Below are 17,148 nucleotides of genomic sequence, written 5' to 3'. Positions count from 1 at the left end.
GAAGAGCCATGCTACAATAAAGAATAAAACTACCCTGATCCTCTTCTCACACAACTTAAAATGTAATGGAAGAGACAGCTATTAAAACAGGTAAAGCTATAAAAACAAAGTCAAGTGTGAAGATAGAAGAGAGATGAGATAGAAGTAGATTTGGGGGGAAATTAACCTAGGCTGGGTTCAGTGACCTGAGAAAGTGACCTTTATGCTATGACTCATGCCAGTCCTACTTTAGCGCTCACCTCTCCACCAAAACTGCTTTCATCAAGGTCCCTGATGACCTCCAAGCTTGATCAGTCTCCTTCTTGACACACTATCTTCATTGGGCCTCTAGGACACGAGTTTCTTCCAGCTTTTCTGGCTGCAACTTCTTATTCTCCTTTAGAGATTCCTTCTAAATCCTCCCAACCTCTAAATGTTAAAGCAGCAGTTCTCAAAGTCACTCCAAGGACTCCTGAGTCCCTTTTTAGGGAGTAGTAAACTATTTTCATAATAATATTAGAATATTATTTGCCTCATTCATTCCCAGTCTCTCATGATCTACACTAGAGTGTTCCAGACGACATGATGTATCATATGGCATCACACAGAATGCAGAAGCAGATGGAGAATCCAGTTACCACTTATTAAACCAGACAGTTAAAGAGATTTGCAAAAATGCAAGTAATAATGACACTTCTTCCTAAATTTCCTTTTGTTTTAGACAACATTGTCATTTTTCTTTAAAAGATGTTATTGATGAGAATGTAATCATACAGTAAACACTGATAGACAAAACTCGCATAAACAAGCTCTTTGAGATCTTCAAGAAGTTTTAAGAGTGTAGAAGATTGCTGAGATCAAAAAGTTTAAGAACTGATGATAGAGTATCCCAGGACTCCATCTTTGGACCCCTATGTCTGTCTGTCATAAACGCATTAGCAATCTCATCCAATCTTTTGGTAATAAATATGCTGACAATGCCAGGTTTATATCACAACCTGAACCTTTCCCCTGAATTCTAACTACCATATCCATTTTCCTACTTGATACCTCGATTTAGATACCTACTAGGATCTAGACATTTCACACTTTATATGTCTATATTTCTAAAACTTATTTCCTGACAATTCTGTACAAACCTGCTGATCCCAGTTTTCTTCATTTCCTTAAATGGCAACTCCATTCTTTTAGTTGTTTAGGGCAAAAACTTTGGAGTAATACTTGACCATGTTCTTTCCCTCACACATGTTATATCTGATTCCTCAACAAATCCTGTGCCTCTACCTTCAAAATATATTCTGTGTGTGTGTTTTTTATGCCATTTCCACTGTTAACATCCTGAATCAAGCCATCATTATCACTTACTTGAACTTCACAGAAGCCTCCTAACTGGTTTCCTTACTTTTTGCCCTTGCCTCCCACAGTCTACTCTTAATTCAGCAGCTGGAGTGATCCTGTAAAATATAAGTCCAGCATGTTACTCCTACTCTGCCCAAAATCCTCCAATGGCTCCTATGCCACCCAGAGTAAAAGGCAAGGTCCTTATAAGGGCCTGCAGACCTCACCTGCTCCTACACATTTCTCTGACACACTGGCCTCTTTACTATTCCTAGAACCCAGCAGGCAGCCTCTCCCCTTAGGGCCTTTCCTTTCTGCCTGGAATGCTTTCCTCCAAATAACAGCCTGACTCACTCTCTCACCTCCCCCAGGGCGAGGCTCAGCTGTCACTTTTTGAGGGAGGCTTCCTCTTGGCCACCCTATTTAAAATTGCAACCACTTCCCCCAACATCCCCATCCCTCTCTCCTTGCTTTTTATTTCTCCGTAGGGTGTATAACCATCTGACATATAAAGTCATACATATATATGTATGTATACATGTATGTAATTTATTTATTAACTTATTTTCTTCTGTCTGCCTTCCACTAGAATTTAAGCCTCATGAGGGTGAGAACTGTTGTCTATTTTATTCAGTGCTATGTCCTTGGTGCCTAGAATAGTGCCGGGTACATAGCAGATCCCTCAATAAATATTTGTTGAATGAAAGAAAGAATGAGTAAGTGGGACCTTAAAAAAAGACAAGGACGAAATGGATGGAGAGGGAAGGAAAGTTTGATTCTAGACCAAGGGACAAGGAACTTTGAACGCCCTGAGTCCCATTCCACGAAAAGAAGTTCTCTGATTCTTTTCACCTCTGAAAGCAGGTGAGGTAAGTAGAGGCCAACTGGAGAGGGCTTTATAAGGCTTCACAATTTACTGTAAAGGGGAGGGGGCACTACAAAGGATTTCAAACAAAGAGAAAACATGATCATATTTTGTTTTTAAAAATTTTACTTTGGAAGAAAGCAGATTGTAAAGCAGTGCACATAATACCCTATTTATGTTTGAACAACATATATATATCCATTTAAATGCTCTTCTCTCATAACTGCTAAGCCATTTAAAACATATCATCTGTTCAGAACCCTCCAGTTCTTCCTATTTCACTCAGAATAAAATCTACAAGATCTTGCCTAGCAACCTCAGACCTATCTTTGGCTTTTCTCCTACATCTTTCCCTGCTGCCCTATACTGTTCCATAACACATCAAGCACCTTCCTGCCTTCATGGCTTTTGCATTTCCAATTACCAATGCTTGGAATGGTCTTCCCCCATAGCATTTTATCTCACCCCATGACTTCATTCAGATCTCAAAGGTCTTCTTGTCCAAGCAGCATTCCCTAACTGCCCTTGATAAAATACCACTAGCAACCACTTCCCTCCCCTACCCTCTCTGTTATATTTCTTATTTGTTAATATATTTTTAAATTTTATTATTTTTTTGAGAGAACACGTGAGTGGGGGAGAAGGGCAGAGGGAGAAAAGAGAGAATCCTAAGCAGGATCCATGATCAGCATAGAACCAGATAAGGGGCCAGTCCCACGACCCTGGGATCATGACCTGAACCAGAATCCAGATTTGGACACCCCACCAACTGAACCAGCCAGGTGCCCCTCTATTTTATTTCTTTACCCTACTGTATTTCATAGCACTGGTCACCACCTAATATATGATTATTTATTTGTTGTCTTCTCCATTAGAATATAAGTGTTATTAAAGCAGGTAAATTTCTCTGTTCATTGTTGTGGTTCCAGCACCTAAAGCTGTGCCTGACAGATAACATGTACTTAGTTGAATAAATGGTTACAAGTATGTAGGAATACACAGCAAAGTGTTATGGTGATTACATGCAGGGAGAGGAATTAAGAGGACTTTAGGTTTTCTGCGTATAGAATAGTATTTAAGCAGTGAACGCAAAAGTGGATAGATTTGGGACCCATGCAAAAGAACAGTCTTGCCAATAGATTGGATACAGAACTTTCTGACTTGATCATGTGAAGAAATCATGGTGCCATTGACCCAGATGAGAGCCCTGGAGGTAAAGGAGGTACAGAAAGGGTGGAAAACAACGCAGACAAAGAGCTATTTTTGGTCATGCTTAGTTTTAGTACATACCAAACATCTAAGAACAGATATCCTGTAGAGAATGGTATATCCAAATCTGAACTCAGGAAAGCCCTGAGTGAAGCTAGAGGTATGGGACTCATCTGCACTTGGACAACATGTAGAAAGAAAAGATGGAGGCCCAAGACCAACTTTTAAGATGAAGAACTAGAACAGGAGACTGAGTTCCCTTCTGCAGCCCCAGAGCCTTCCTCTTCCTTTCCTACATCAGGATCTTGTCATTTCCTGCACCCTCTACTTGGAAATCTCTTTGCCCTAACTCTTCATCTTGCCTCCTTCTTTTTCTTTTTTTTCTTAAATATTTTATTTAGTGTCTATGCTGGATTTTTTAGATCACTTACAGTGTTTTTTCCCCAATCTTTTCAGCCATTTTCAAAATACTTTATTCTTTTTGGAACAGTTTTAGGGTCATGACAAAACCGAGAGAGATATTTCCCATATAGACCTTGTATCCACACATTCCCCCATTATCAATATTCCCCACTAGAGTAGTAACGTTTGTTAAAACTGATGAGCCTATATTGACACATCAAAATCATCCAAAGCCATAGTTTACATTATGTTTGAGTCTTGGTGTGTATTCTACAGGTTTGGACAAATGTGTAGTAACATGCATACATCATTATAATACTATACAAAGTATTTTCACTGTCCTGAAAATCTGCTGTGCTTTGCCTATTCATCCCTGCCTCTGCTTCTTATTCTTTTTTTTTTTTAAATATTTTTTTTAAATTTATTTCTAGGAGAGAGAGAGAGAGAGAGACAGCGTGAGCAGGGGAGGGTCAGAGAGAGAGGGAGCCACAGACTGAAACAGGCTCCAGGCTCTGAGCTGGCAGTCAGCACAGAGCCCGACGCGGGGCTCGAACCCACAAACCGCGAGATCGTGACCCAAGCGAAAGTCGGACGCTTAACCGACTAAGCCACCCAGGCGCCCCTCTGCTTCTTATTTTTAAGGACCAATTCTGACATCACCTGGTCAAAGAGGCCTTCCCTGACCACACCCCTACACCCCAGCCACTCTTTACCATGTTACCCTATTTCTAGTCTCTATAGCACTTATCCCTCTCTAGAATTGCCTTGTTTGTCTACTGGTTTGTTTTCTGTCTCCTCCATTAGGTTCAAAGTTTCATGAGGACAAGAATCTTGTCTGACTTTTTCACTTTTCTGCTTCTGTTATTTAGCACAGTTCCTGGAATATAAAATGCATTTTAAAAATATTTGCAGGGGAGCCTTGCTGGCTCAGTCAGAAAAGTGTGCAACTCTTGATCTCACGGTCATGAGTTTGAGCCTCTTCTTGGGTATAGAGATTATTTAAATAAATAAAACTTTAAAAAATATATTGGCAGAAAGAATGAGTAGCCATAGATATGGGAGGAAAACCAAGTGGCAGTGAAGCCAAGAAACTGTTAACTAATGTCAATTGATGACATTTGGGTTGAGGCTTACATTTGTAAGGTTTCAACTTACTTCAGGTTGTTGAACATAGAGCACATAATCACAGGGGTTAAACTACGCTAAGAATGTAATAGAAAAACAATAAAAAAATCGATTAGCAAGGCTTTGTGGAGTATTCTAAAATGTTACACAAAATAATGTCAACATGTCAATAAAGATGATCATTTTGCAGACTCTCTGCATTATGAGGACTTCATTATTATCTACCTACATGGGGCTGGTTAAATAACTTCCCAGTTTGCAAAGCACTTTTCCTGGATATTATCTCATGGGAAGCACTTCACAACCCTTAAAGAAGGTAAAAACAAATGAGTGAAGGGGTGCCTGGGTGGCTTAGGCAGTTAAGCGTCCAACTTTCGCTTAGGTGATGATCTCGCGGTTTGTGGGTTCGAGCCCCGCGTCGGGCTCTGTGCTGACTGCCAGCCCAGAGACTGGAGCCTGTTTCAGTCTGTGACTCCCTCTCTCTCTGACCCTTCCCTGCTCACACTGTCTCTCTCTCTCTCCTAGAAATAAATGAAACATTAAATAAAAAAAAAAAAAAAAAAAACAACAACAAATGAGTGAAGTTCCAAAACTGATGAGAACTGACTTGACAGCTTTGGAATGAAAAGTTGAAAAATCTTTACCTCTTATTGTGGCCATGAAATAATGAACACACACACACACACACACACACACACACACACACACGACCACACCAGCATTAAGTCCCATAGAAGAGATCAAAGTGACTCTTGGCTTAGCCTGGGGAAAGCTAACAAAGAAGGTCAGATTTGGACAAGAGTCAGTAAAAACTAAAGGTAAAACCAATGCGTAGGACCACATGAGGGTCAAAAACAAATGAATGCCTGATGGCCCTAGTTGCCTTTCTATTTCTTTTCAGCCAGGTAGGGGGAAAGTAGTAAAGTCCTGCCACCTTGGAAGCTTTGTCTCTTATTCCTCATTTTTGTGTAGCTCAGTAACTCACAACTCTGGCTGCACTTTAGAATCACCTGGAGAGTTTTTTGGGGTTTTTTGTTTGTTTTTTAAAGAGCTCAAGCACCGAGTTGGGGAGACTGGCAGAGAGAGAGAATCCCTCACAGAGAAGCTCAGTGCAGAGGCTGACATATGGCTCAATCCTTTGGCCCCAGGCTCATGACCTGAGGTGAAACTAAGAGTTGGACACTTAACCAACTGAGCCATCCAGGCGCCCCTGGAAATATTTTTCAAATATGGTACCCAGGGGGTACCTGGGTGGCTCAGTTAATTTAGCATCTGACTCTTGATTTCAGCTCAGGTCATGATCTCACAGTTACTGAGATTGAGCCCCACATCAAGCTGTGTGGCAGCGTGAAGCCTGCTTGGGATCCTCTCTCTCTTTCTCTCTGGCCTCCCCCACTCGTGTTCACACAATCTCTCCCTCTCTCTCTCTGTCTCTGTCTCTCTCTCGAAATAAGTAAATAGGGTGCCTGGGTGGCTCAGTTGTTTAAGTGTCTGCCTTTGGCTTAAGTCATGATCTCACAGTTCATGGTCTCAAGCACCGCATCCTGACAGCATGGTACCTGCTTGGGGTTCTCTCTCTCTCTCTCTCTCTCTCTCTCTCTTTGCCCCCCTACCCTGTTTGCATTCTCACTCTCAAAATAAAGAAATAAAACTTTTTTTAAAATAAATAAGTAAATAAAAATTAAGGAAATAAAACTTTTTTTAAAAAATTAAAATAAACTAAAAAAAAGTGTAATTAAAGAAAATATATCATACCCAGGCACCACCACCAGAAGCTGGGATTCATCTCTTCCTAGGTAGGGACTAAGCAACTTTTAAATCTCCCAGGCTGATTCTAATATGCAGCTAGAGTTGAGAAAACAGTGATAACTAGTCTAAGCCCAGACAGAAAACAAAGTCAAGTATACTTACAACTCATTCATTAATTCATTTGCTCATACAATAATAATTACTTTAGGGGCACCTGGCTGACTCAGTTGGTAAAGCATGAGACTCTTGATCTCAGGGTGGTGAGTTCAAGCCCCACGTGGAACGTAGACATTACTTAAGTAAATAAAACTTAAAAAAATTATTTTCACACTCCATAACTGAAAATAATAATAGCTCATAGCTAACATGTCTCTGGTATATGCTTTGTGCTAAGAACTTTACATGTCACCCAAGCCTCTCAACAATCCTGAAATACTTACTATTGCTTTCCTTATTCTGTGAATGAGAGAACAGAGGCTCAGGTCACACTAGGACTATGTGGCAGTGCTAGGACCCACCCCCAGAATCCAGAACCAGGCTCTTAACTACCCCCACTTAGCCTCTGAATATCAATGCCTTGTAAAAAACTCTTTGTTGAAAAGCCAAATTCAAATAATTTTCATGTCAAGACTACACCATAATGGAAACACTTTAAATTCCTGGTTCTTAAGCTGTATACATTTTATCTTTTTGCATAGCTTCAATTTGACAAATGGAGCTGGTTGGGGTCTTAGGGGTGAAGGAAGGACAAGGGCTCCCTTGTATCTCTTCCAGGCCTCCTCTAACAGACGATGCTATTGGCTTTAACCAATAGTTTGTTTTTTTTAATGTTTTTATTTTTGAAAGAGAGAAAACATGCGCATGCGTGCATGTCTGCGAGCACAGACGGGGGAGGGGCAGACAGAGAGGGACAGAGGATCAAAAGCAAGCCCTGTGCAGATAATAGGCTGTTGTGGGTCTTGAACCCACAAACCAGGAGATCATGACATGAGCCAGAATCAGACTCTCAACCGTCTGAGGCACCCAGGTGCCTCCAGTGGGTTAAGTTTTAAGTTAGAAAAACCTGGATGCCTGGGTGGCTCAGTCAGTTAAATTAAATGTCCAGCTTTGGCTCAGGTCATGATCTCACAGTTCATGAGTTTGATCCCCCATGGGGCTCTGTGCTACAGCTTGGAGCCTGAAGCCTGCTTCAGATTCTGGGTCTCCCTCTCTCTGCCCCTCCCACTCCTGCTCTCTTTCTCTCTCTCAAAAATGAACACTAAAAATTTTTTTAATAAATAAAATAAAAACACCAAACTAAGGCCCTTGACACTTAAAAAACATGTGTAAGATTCTCTTTATTCATGTTATTCATTTCCCTACAGAAAGAAAAATCAAGATTTAGTTCTTAAAATCAGCAGCGGGTGTTCATGATTCTCTCCTCTCTGATATGATCAAAGATGTGTACACAAAAACAAACACTTCCAGCCCCTTTCATGCTCATATTTTTGTTGATGACAATGGAAACGGGAACTTGAAAGAAAAAAAGTTAAAGACTGTAACAACCAAGCAAAATTTTATCTAAAAATAAGTCTTTTAAAAAGGAGAGGGAATGGAGGAATGGGGTGGGCTTTATTCTTATCTTGAAGAGCATCAGTGGGCTTTATTATGAAAACCTGGTTCTTTGTATTCACTATTCTAAAAATTCTTTTTTTGCCTGGCATTTTTATATTTTTATAGGAGTAGGAAAAGTGCTATCAAAATAAGAATTGTTGCACTGTAGCATAAATGGAATTAAACTAATACACTTTAGATCTCAGATGTATTGGTGAATGAGTCATGTGTCTCCATTCATTGCTTCTGTTGCCTGACAACAATTTTTCTAGATTCCAAGAAACTGAGGAAAATAAAATCCACTGGAACAAAGCAGAGAGATACATCTGCCAGTAATCTTTACATGCTCCCGTGGGTTCGCATACAAGATTTCCACATTCAGGAGAACTTAAAATGGAAGCCAAGTCAGTCTTTGCTTTTTGTTTACCCAGAGGGAATCTGATTCTGGGTTGACTGAACTCTACTGGGCAGAGTAGGCTCTGGGATTTCAGGACTACAGGAGCTCCCAGAGGAGTGTGGCAAAGCTACAGCCCATCCTGACTCCCTCCATTCATTCTTACCAGTCCAGCTTCTTTATTTCTTTAATCATAATAAATCACTCTTCCGTCTGCCAGGGAGCCTGGCAGAAACCTGCCCCTCTATCACAGAAAGCAGGGGCGCCTGGGTGGCTTAGTCGGTTAAGCGTCCGACTTTCGCTTAGGTCATGATCTCGCGGTTCGTGGGTTCGAGCCCCGCGTCGGGCTCTGTGCTGACTGCCAGCTCAGAGCCTGGAGCCTGTTTCAGTCTGTGACTCCCTCTCTCTCTGACCCTCCCCTGCTCACACTGTCTCTCTCTCTCTCCTAGAAATAAATAAAACATTAAAAAAAATTTTTTTTAAAAAGAAAGCAATTATCATATTCATTTGTCCATTTATTTGCTCAATCAACAAATATTTTGGAGCACCTATTACATGACACACATTGTACTAGACCCTGGAGATACAGTAGTGAGCAGCCCTCACGAAATTTACCTTCTGAGACTGAGGAAACTGCATGTGCAAACCCCCCAGGATAGGAATAAGCATGGCATATTCAAAGAAGAGAAGAAAGGCCATTGTAATGAGGGGCAGTAAATGAGGAAAAGAGTAGTACTAGATAAGGCCACAAAAGTAGGCAGGAGCCAAATCATGCAAGGCTCTGTAGGTGCTGATAAGGAGTTTGGGTTATCCTTGAAAACCAACTGGAGGCCCCTAGGGCGTTAAGAATTGGAGTGAAAATGATCTGATTTACACTTTTATTTATTATTTTAAAGTTTATTTATTTTGAGGAGGGGTGGCAAACAGAGAGAGAGAGAGAAAAACTCCCAAGCACCCAACATGGGGCTTGATCCCACAAAACATGAGATCATGACCCGAGCCAAGATTAAGAGTGAGTCACCCAGATGCCCCTGATTTGCATTTTTAAAAGGTCACTTTGAGGTGCCTGGCAGGCTCAGCTGGTAGAACATACCGCTCTTGATCTAGGGTTGTGAGTTCAAGACCCACATTGGGAGTGGAGCCTATATCATTAAACATAAATAATAAATAAATAGTCACTTTGCTGTATTAAGAATGGAATGTAAGGGAACATAAATGAATGCCTATCATCATTCATTCATATATTCATATATTCAAAATATTTTGGGGGTGCCTAATTGCCAGGCAATGTGCCAAGCACTGGAAATCATGGTAAGAAAAGCATTATTCCTCCCCTCAAGGAGCTTACAAGACAAGTGGAGAGACAGAAGAGTACATAATCTCTCAAAATGAGCTAAGTGCTGTGCTAGTAATGATCTCCCTGTGATATGGGAACCCAGAAGAATTCATTCATTCATTCATTTAGTAAATATTTATGTGCCTAGGTCTTAAGATAAAATGGCGAGCTAAACAGATAAGGCACATATCCCCATGGTGTTTACAGATTAGTGGAAGGGATACATCAATTAAACACACAGACCTATAGTTACCCATTGTGATATAGCTTATGGAAGACAAATGATGTGACTGGATAGGAGGGGAGCCTGGGATAGTCTGGGAGAGCCCAGAAGCCCTTAAGGATGAGCTGCAGGTATGTATTTTAAGTAGGTAAAAAAGGAGAGGAAGATTGTCAATTATACCTCGATAAAGATAGGGAAAGAGTAGTGGAAGAGTACTGTGGGCCAGCCCCACCTCATTGGATCAGGAAACACTTTCTGACACCTAAGCTGAGTCCTGAAGGATAAGTAGAAGTTAGCCAGGGAGTTGCAGGAGGTTAGTAAGGGGAGTTGCAGGGGGAAGAGAAGCATTCCAGAACGAGAGAAGAGCTTATGCAAAGATATGGAGGCAACAGAAAACACAGCGGAATCTGGAAAAAAGCAAGGTGTCCAATATGGCTGGTCTGTAGAGTAGCAAGGCACAGCAAAGTTAAAGGAACAGAGAGGAAAGCAGGATTACAATCATGCTGTGCTAATCACTCTTTTGAACTTCATTCTGAGGCCAGCAGGAAACCACTAATGGACTTTAAGCAGGAGAAAGATCAGGCCAGATGAAGTATTAGGAACTTTTCTGGACACAAAGAGAAAACTGGCTGAGCCCTCACAACCTGCCATACTTTATCTAGAACAGCAGATCTTACCGAAAGTTGGCATTATGCCCTCATGGAATCCCTCTTGGGACTTTCTGAGTTGAGGGAGGGCTGGTTTAGTAAATGAGTTTGGCCACCCTGTTTGGCCATTGTATTGCTGCCTCTTTCCTACTGTCCACAGCCCAGGACAGGACCAGCAGGAGCCATGAATTCAAAAGACATCTGCTGGTTGTACTGAACAACAACCTATCGGGGCGCCTGGGTGGCTCAGTCAGCTAAGTGTCTGACTTTGGCTCAGGTCATGATCTCAGGGTTCGTGGGTTTGAGCCCCGTGTTGGGCTCTGTGCTGACAGCTAGCTCAGAGCCTGGAACCTGTTTCAGATTCTGTGTCTCCCTCTCTCTCTGACCCTCCCCTGTTCATGCTGTTTCTCTCTCTCTCTCTCTCTCTCTCAATCTCTCTCTCTCAGAAATAAATAAAACATTAAAAAACAATTAAAAAAAAAACTTGTCTGGGCCTCCATCACTGGGCACACCAGGGAACCCAGTTTCCTCTGCCTCATGGGCCATAATGTGGTGGACAGAGCAAGGACCCTTTAGATATCAATGGTTTATTCTTTTCATTAATTTGCTTAAGGTGAGGCTCTGGACACCATCCCTCCCCACCCTCCCACCCACCAACACACACCCAGACTAGTATCATTTGCACTCAGCATATTGCTTTCATCTTGAACTTTCAGCCAAACATCTAGCTCTTTAGACCAAAGCCGTTTTAGCTTGGTGGTGGGCAATGTCTTCTGATTGCCCTGCCAATCTGGGGTCTTTAGATTTAGGGGTAGGAAGAAAGTGTCCTGTGTCCCCTTGAGGCTAAGGCCCAGGACAGCAGGGTGAGATTTCCAAAATGTGGCCTAGCTGATCCTTCCTTCCTCCCATGCCTTCCCACTGTTATAGGATAAAATCTAAACAATTTAGATGGCCTACAAAACCCTTTGGGATCACTCCCTTCCACCAGCTGTCCCCCTGCCTGGAGGGCCCTTCCCCTAGATATCCCTGTGGTGGTACCTTCTTATCATTCAGGTCTCAAATTAAATGGTACCTTTCAATTTGGCCTCCCTGACAACCCACTCTAAGGTAACTGGATAGTCACTCTCTATCTCATCAGCAACTGTATTTTCTTCATACCGTATGTCACCATCCAAAATTAGTTGTTTATCTACTTGCTGACTGTTGGTTTTCTCCCTCTAGGATGTGGCCTGACAGCTTGGTTCTTGTCTGCTGCTTGGTTCTTATCCACTGTTTTATCCCCAGTACCTAGAACAATGTCTGGCACATAGTAGGTGCTGAATGAATGAACAGTCCTGGCCTGTCTTCATCCTACTCCATCCCTGCATTATTCCCTAAGCTTTGGAGGGATGGAGGTGGGTGGAGGTCTTCAGACCTGCCTTGCTAATGATAACCCCTAATTCCTTCAGCCTGGAATGACTTTCCTCCCTTCCTGACCACCAGGCAACCTCCTTGCCCCCACACTTATTTTCCCTTTTCTTCCAAATGTTTAAATCCTCCCAGATATTCAAGCCTGGTGCACGTCTCCATCAAGGCACATATCACTGTACTGCAATGAGACATTTACCTCTATCTGCCCCACACGCCCGTGTCTGTGAACTCCTAAAGGCAAGGATTCATTTACCTCCTTCTCCCTAGTACACAAGACAGTAGCCAGCATACAGTAAGCGCTTCACGAATGTTTGTTGACTGACTAAGTAGGAAATTGTGGTTCAGAGAAACATGGATAAGGAAGCCATGGTCATATTTTCTGGCCATGGTAGGAGTGGTTGTCACAAATCTAGACCTACAGCAGAGAGGTAGCCTCTTCCCTGTGTGCCAAACCAGGAAAATAACACCACATTAAATTCTGATAATGCAGAGCAAAAGGGGGTGGGTATGTCACAAAAGACCCTGCCTCTCATCATCCATGTACTCCCACAGATAGGAGTACAGGAGAACGCTCACTATTGACTCTTGCAGGATTAAACAAGGAGGCCCAGAAAAGTGCCAGCTGCAGTTTGCACAGTGCTTCCCACCCCTCCAAGCATGTCCTCAAACTTTATCTCACTATGGTCTCTGGGGAAGGAAAGCAATTTTCGTCCTATCAGTGAGACTCAGAGAGGTCCAGCAGCCTCCCCAAGGAGTGAGGTGCTCTATTAGCAGTGCCTTTATTCTGCTATTTGGGAGCCCTTAACATGCTCATCCAAGATTTAGCTGCTAAGCTCCTAGAAGTGTGTGTAATTATTGTTGTTTACAATATAGAACAGCAGAATGTGTAATTAGGTGCTTTTAATAAAGTCTTTTTGGATGATGCTGATGCTGATGGTGCTGAAGATGATGGCAATTTTTGATCATGATGACGATGAAGATGCTATCCTTGAAGACAAGAGACAGGAGGGAACCCTCCTCTCAGAAAGGAGCCAGAGCTGGCACCACCGGCAAAGGGCTGATCAGGATGCAGCACTGCCTAGTATATGATCTAAACTCAAGTTGGGCCACCATGACCTCCTCAGGGCTCTTTTCTAATTGTTTGTGTGGCCTCACCAAGTGTCAATTTCCTCACCTCTAAATGGAGAGATTATTACCTGACTCTCCTGGTTGTTGGGAGGCTCTTTGTAAGTAATCAAACAGGCTCATTATCACCGAGCCTTTATCACGGTAAGTGCTTTATGGTTACACTAGCAAATTCTTATAAACAGCACACTTTATGACAGGTGATGTTCTAAGCACTTTATACATATTAGCTCATTTATGTAACACACTATAAGGTAGGAATGAACATCATCACCTCTGTTATATAAAGACTCTGAGGCACACATCAGGAAGTAAAATAACTTGACAATGGTCACAGAGCCACAAAGTGCCAGACCTGGGTGTTGGACCAGGTGTGAGTCCAGAGGCATCACACATCTGTTGTGACCATGGAGATGCACTGCTCAGTTTTCCCTTTGAGAGAACTGTTGCAGTGGGCAGAGCTGGGCCACCTTGAGACCCATAACAGCATCCACATCGCGGCCTTGCTTGTTCTGGGACACTCTCAGCCTCTGACCCACAGCCAGAGACAGGCCATTCTTGCCCAACACTCCTCTGACTGGCAACTTTTGTGTGCATGTGGTAAAATATACCTAACATGAAATTTACCAAGTTTACCATTTTAGCTATCTTTAAATATATAGATCAGTGTCATTAAGTACATTCACATTGTTGTGCAACCATCACTGTCATTCATCTTCAGAACCTTTTCATCTTCAAACACTGAAACCTCATACCCATTAAACATTAACTCCACAGGGTGCCTGGGTAGTTCAGTTGGTTAAGCACCTGACTCTTGATCTCAGCTCGGGTCTTAAACTCAGGATTGTGAGTTCAACTCTGTGTTGAGCTCTGCACTGGGTGTGGAGCCTACTTAAAAAAAAGAAAATAAGAAAAAAAAATTTGGGTGCCTGGGTGGCTCAGTCAGTTGAGTGTCCAACTCTTGATTTTGGCTCAGGTCATGAACTCACCCTCTCATGAGGTGAGTTCTCATCAAGCCCCACACCAGGCTCAGCACTGGGTTTGGAGCCTGCTTAAGATTCTCTCTCTCCCTTGCTTTCTGCCCCTGTCTCACACACACACACTCTCTCTCTCTCTTAAAAAAAAAAAAAAAAAAAAAAACTGCCTGGGTAGCTCAGTTGGTTAAGCATCCGACTTTGGCTCAAGTCATGATCTCATGGTTCAGAAGTTGGAACCCTGCATCAAGGCTCCGTGCTGACAGCTCAGAGCCTAGAGCCTGCTTTGGATTGTGTCTCCCTCTCTTTTTGCCCCTCCCCAGCTCACACTCTGTCTCTCTCTCTTTCAAAATTAAACATTAAAAAATTTTTTTAATTAACTCATTTTACATAGTATATTCTTTTTGAAACTTCTTTTGTTTTATATATATCATTATAGAATCACATGCCAGCAAAAAGAAGAAAATTAGATTCACCTGTTATTCGGGGTGTCTGGGTGGCTCAGTCGGTTAAGTGTTCCACTTCAGCTCAGGTCATGATCTCACTGTTCATGAGTTTGAGCCCTGTGTCGAGCTCTGTGCAGACAGCTCAGAGCCTGGAGCCTGCTTCAGATTCTGTGTCTCCCTCTCTCTCTGCCCCTCCCCTGTTTGTGCTCTGTTTATCTCTCTCAAAAGTAAATAAACATTTTTTAAAATTTTAAATAAAAATAAATAAATGCACCTGTTATTCTACTACCCCAAATCATTTCTAACTATTGCTATCATTACTGTTTCATTATGGGGTAGATCTCTCTAGATGTTTATCTCTGAATATCAGTTTCTCTTTTAAGGAAACTGGTTTCTAACACAGGATGAATTGGATGGAAATAACTTTAGGGAGCTTGGTTTCTATAAACTGACTTAGTTCAGGAATCCATTCATTTAATACATATTTATCAAAGCTACCAAGTACCAGGCCCTGTCTAGGCACAAGGGGTGTAAGACAGACACAGCACTCGACTGCAGAAAACATACAGTCTAGTGGAACCAAACACATCGCCAGTCAATTACAATACACTGCAGTGTGGGGCACCCCCAACCCAACCTGGCTTCTTGGAGAAAGTGGTATCTAAGTCAAGACCTGAGGAATGGTAAGGAGTTAACCAGGCAAAAGAGAAAAAAATTTAAGAGGCGATATAGGGCTAGAACCTAGGCAAAGGGGGCTACCTATAATAGGTGTGATTGTCTAAGGTGCAGCTGACTATGCCCACAATTGCCAAAAATGATTAAGGACGGTGTGTGTGTGTCTGTATATGTGTGTGGGTGTGGGTGTGGCAGCAGCAACTCAGACTGAGCAGGGATAAGACCTAACCCAGTCAAGGTCTTGGCTGGATAGAGGCTTTCAAAAAGTAGATACTCAGGAACGTACCAGAGGAAAGAAGCTAACTGATCCCTAGCCTCAGACTAGAAACACTGGCCAAGCATTCAGCTCTCTGAGGGCAGGGATGGCAGCATCTTCATCTCCATGGAGTTCATAGGCCCAAGGTAAAGCCAAACACAGAGGACCCTCGGTTATAACTGGTGCATGCATTGGTGTTTCACACCCTAAAGACGCCTTAGGCAACAGGAAGGACACCTTGGATGACGCTGGCATCATCTCATGACACCTTTTAGGAATACAGTTGGTTCAACATGAAGTAAGGAATCTAGGGTCTTGGAAGTGATGTAGAAAAAATATGGAAGTTTGGCCTTTCCCTGAGGAGATCTGAATTAGTAATCAACAGCAGCACACTACCCATCACAGAATTTCCATGATAGGTTAGAGATAAGGAGACAGTAAGCATTGTTTCAAGTGTCGCTTTGATATTAACTTTTTACAAAACGGTTTATTTATTTTGAGAGAGAGAGAACATGAGGTTAGAAGGGGCAGAGAGAGAGAGGGAGAGAGATAATGCCAAGCAGGCTCTGCACTGTCAGCACAGAGCCCATCATGAGCTCAGACTCATGCACTGGGAGATCATGACCTGAGCCAAAATCAAGAGTCGTTTTCCTTTTGATCGACAGCAATCGACATCTTATTTTCTGCATCCTATAATTTTTGTTGGTCATGTTCTATTTTATTTTATTTTATCTTATTTATTAGTTTTCTGAAAGAGAGAGTGAGGGGCAGCGAGAGAGCGAAAAAGAGAGAATCCCACAAGGGGCAGAAAAAGAGGAGAGACAGAGAAGGAGAAAATGTACAGAGTCCAAATTGGGGCCCTAGCTCACTCTATGTGGGGCTCAAACTCACCAATCATGAGATCATGACCCAAGCCAAAGTCGGATGCTTAACTGACTGTGCCACCCAGGCACTCAGCCACGTTCTATTTTAGCTTATGAGTATAAATAAAATTACTTAATGAGAAAATATCAAAAAGGCTCGAAGTGTGCTGTCAGGCACCACGATCTCATTAAATGTGAATATCTTTACGAAGTAACTTAGGTTTTTTGGGGGGAAAAAAGCAGTAGACAACCACAGTGTGGTATTTTTAGGTATGTAGGTGAGGCAGCACCCACACATGCCACCACATGCCTCTGAACAGTGAAGACAGCTCCTCACTTCTCCCAGACTGGGAGGGATGGGCTAAGATGACCTGGCAGTACTTCCTTAATGTTATCTTTCTTGAAAGTCAGCAAGCCTTCCACTCCCACATCCAAGTTTAGTGCATGGTGAAGCAGCTGCCAGCAGTGCCCTAGGGAGTCAAGGCCAGTGTCTGTGGTCAATGAGGCCTTGGCATTGAAATGGACAGGAACACCCTGAG

The sequence above is a fragment of the Crocuta crocuta genome, unplaced genomic scaffold (assembly GCF_008692635.1).
Source record: "Crocuta crocuta isolate KB4526 unplaced genomic scaffold, BGI_CrCroc_1.0 scaffold64, whole genome shotgun sequence".
Classification (NCBI taxonomy): domain Eukaryota; kingdom Metazoa; phylum Chordata; class Mammalia; order Carnivora; family Hyaenidae; genus Crocuta; species Crocuta crocuta.
Note: the sequence above shows the minus strand (reverse complement) of the source record.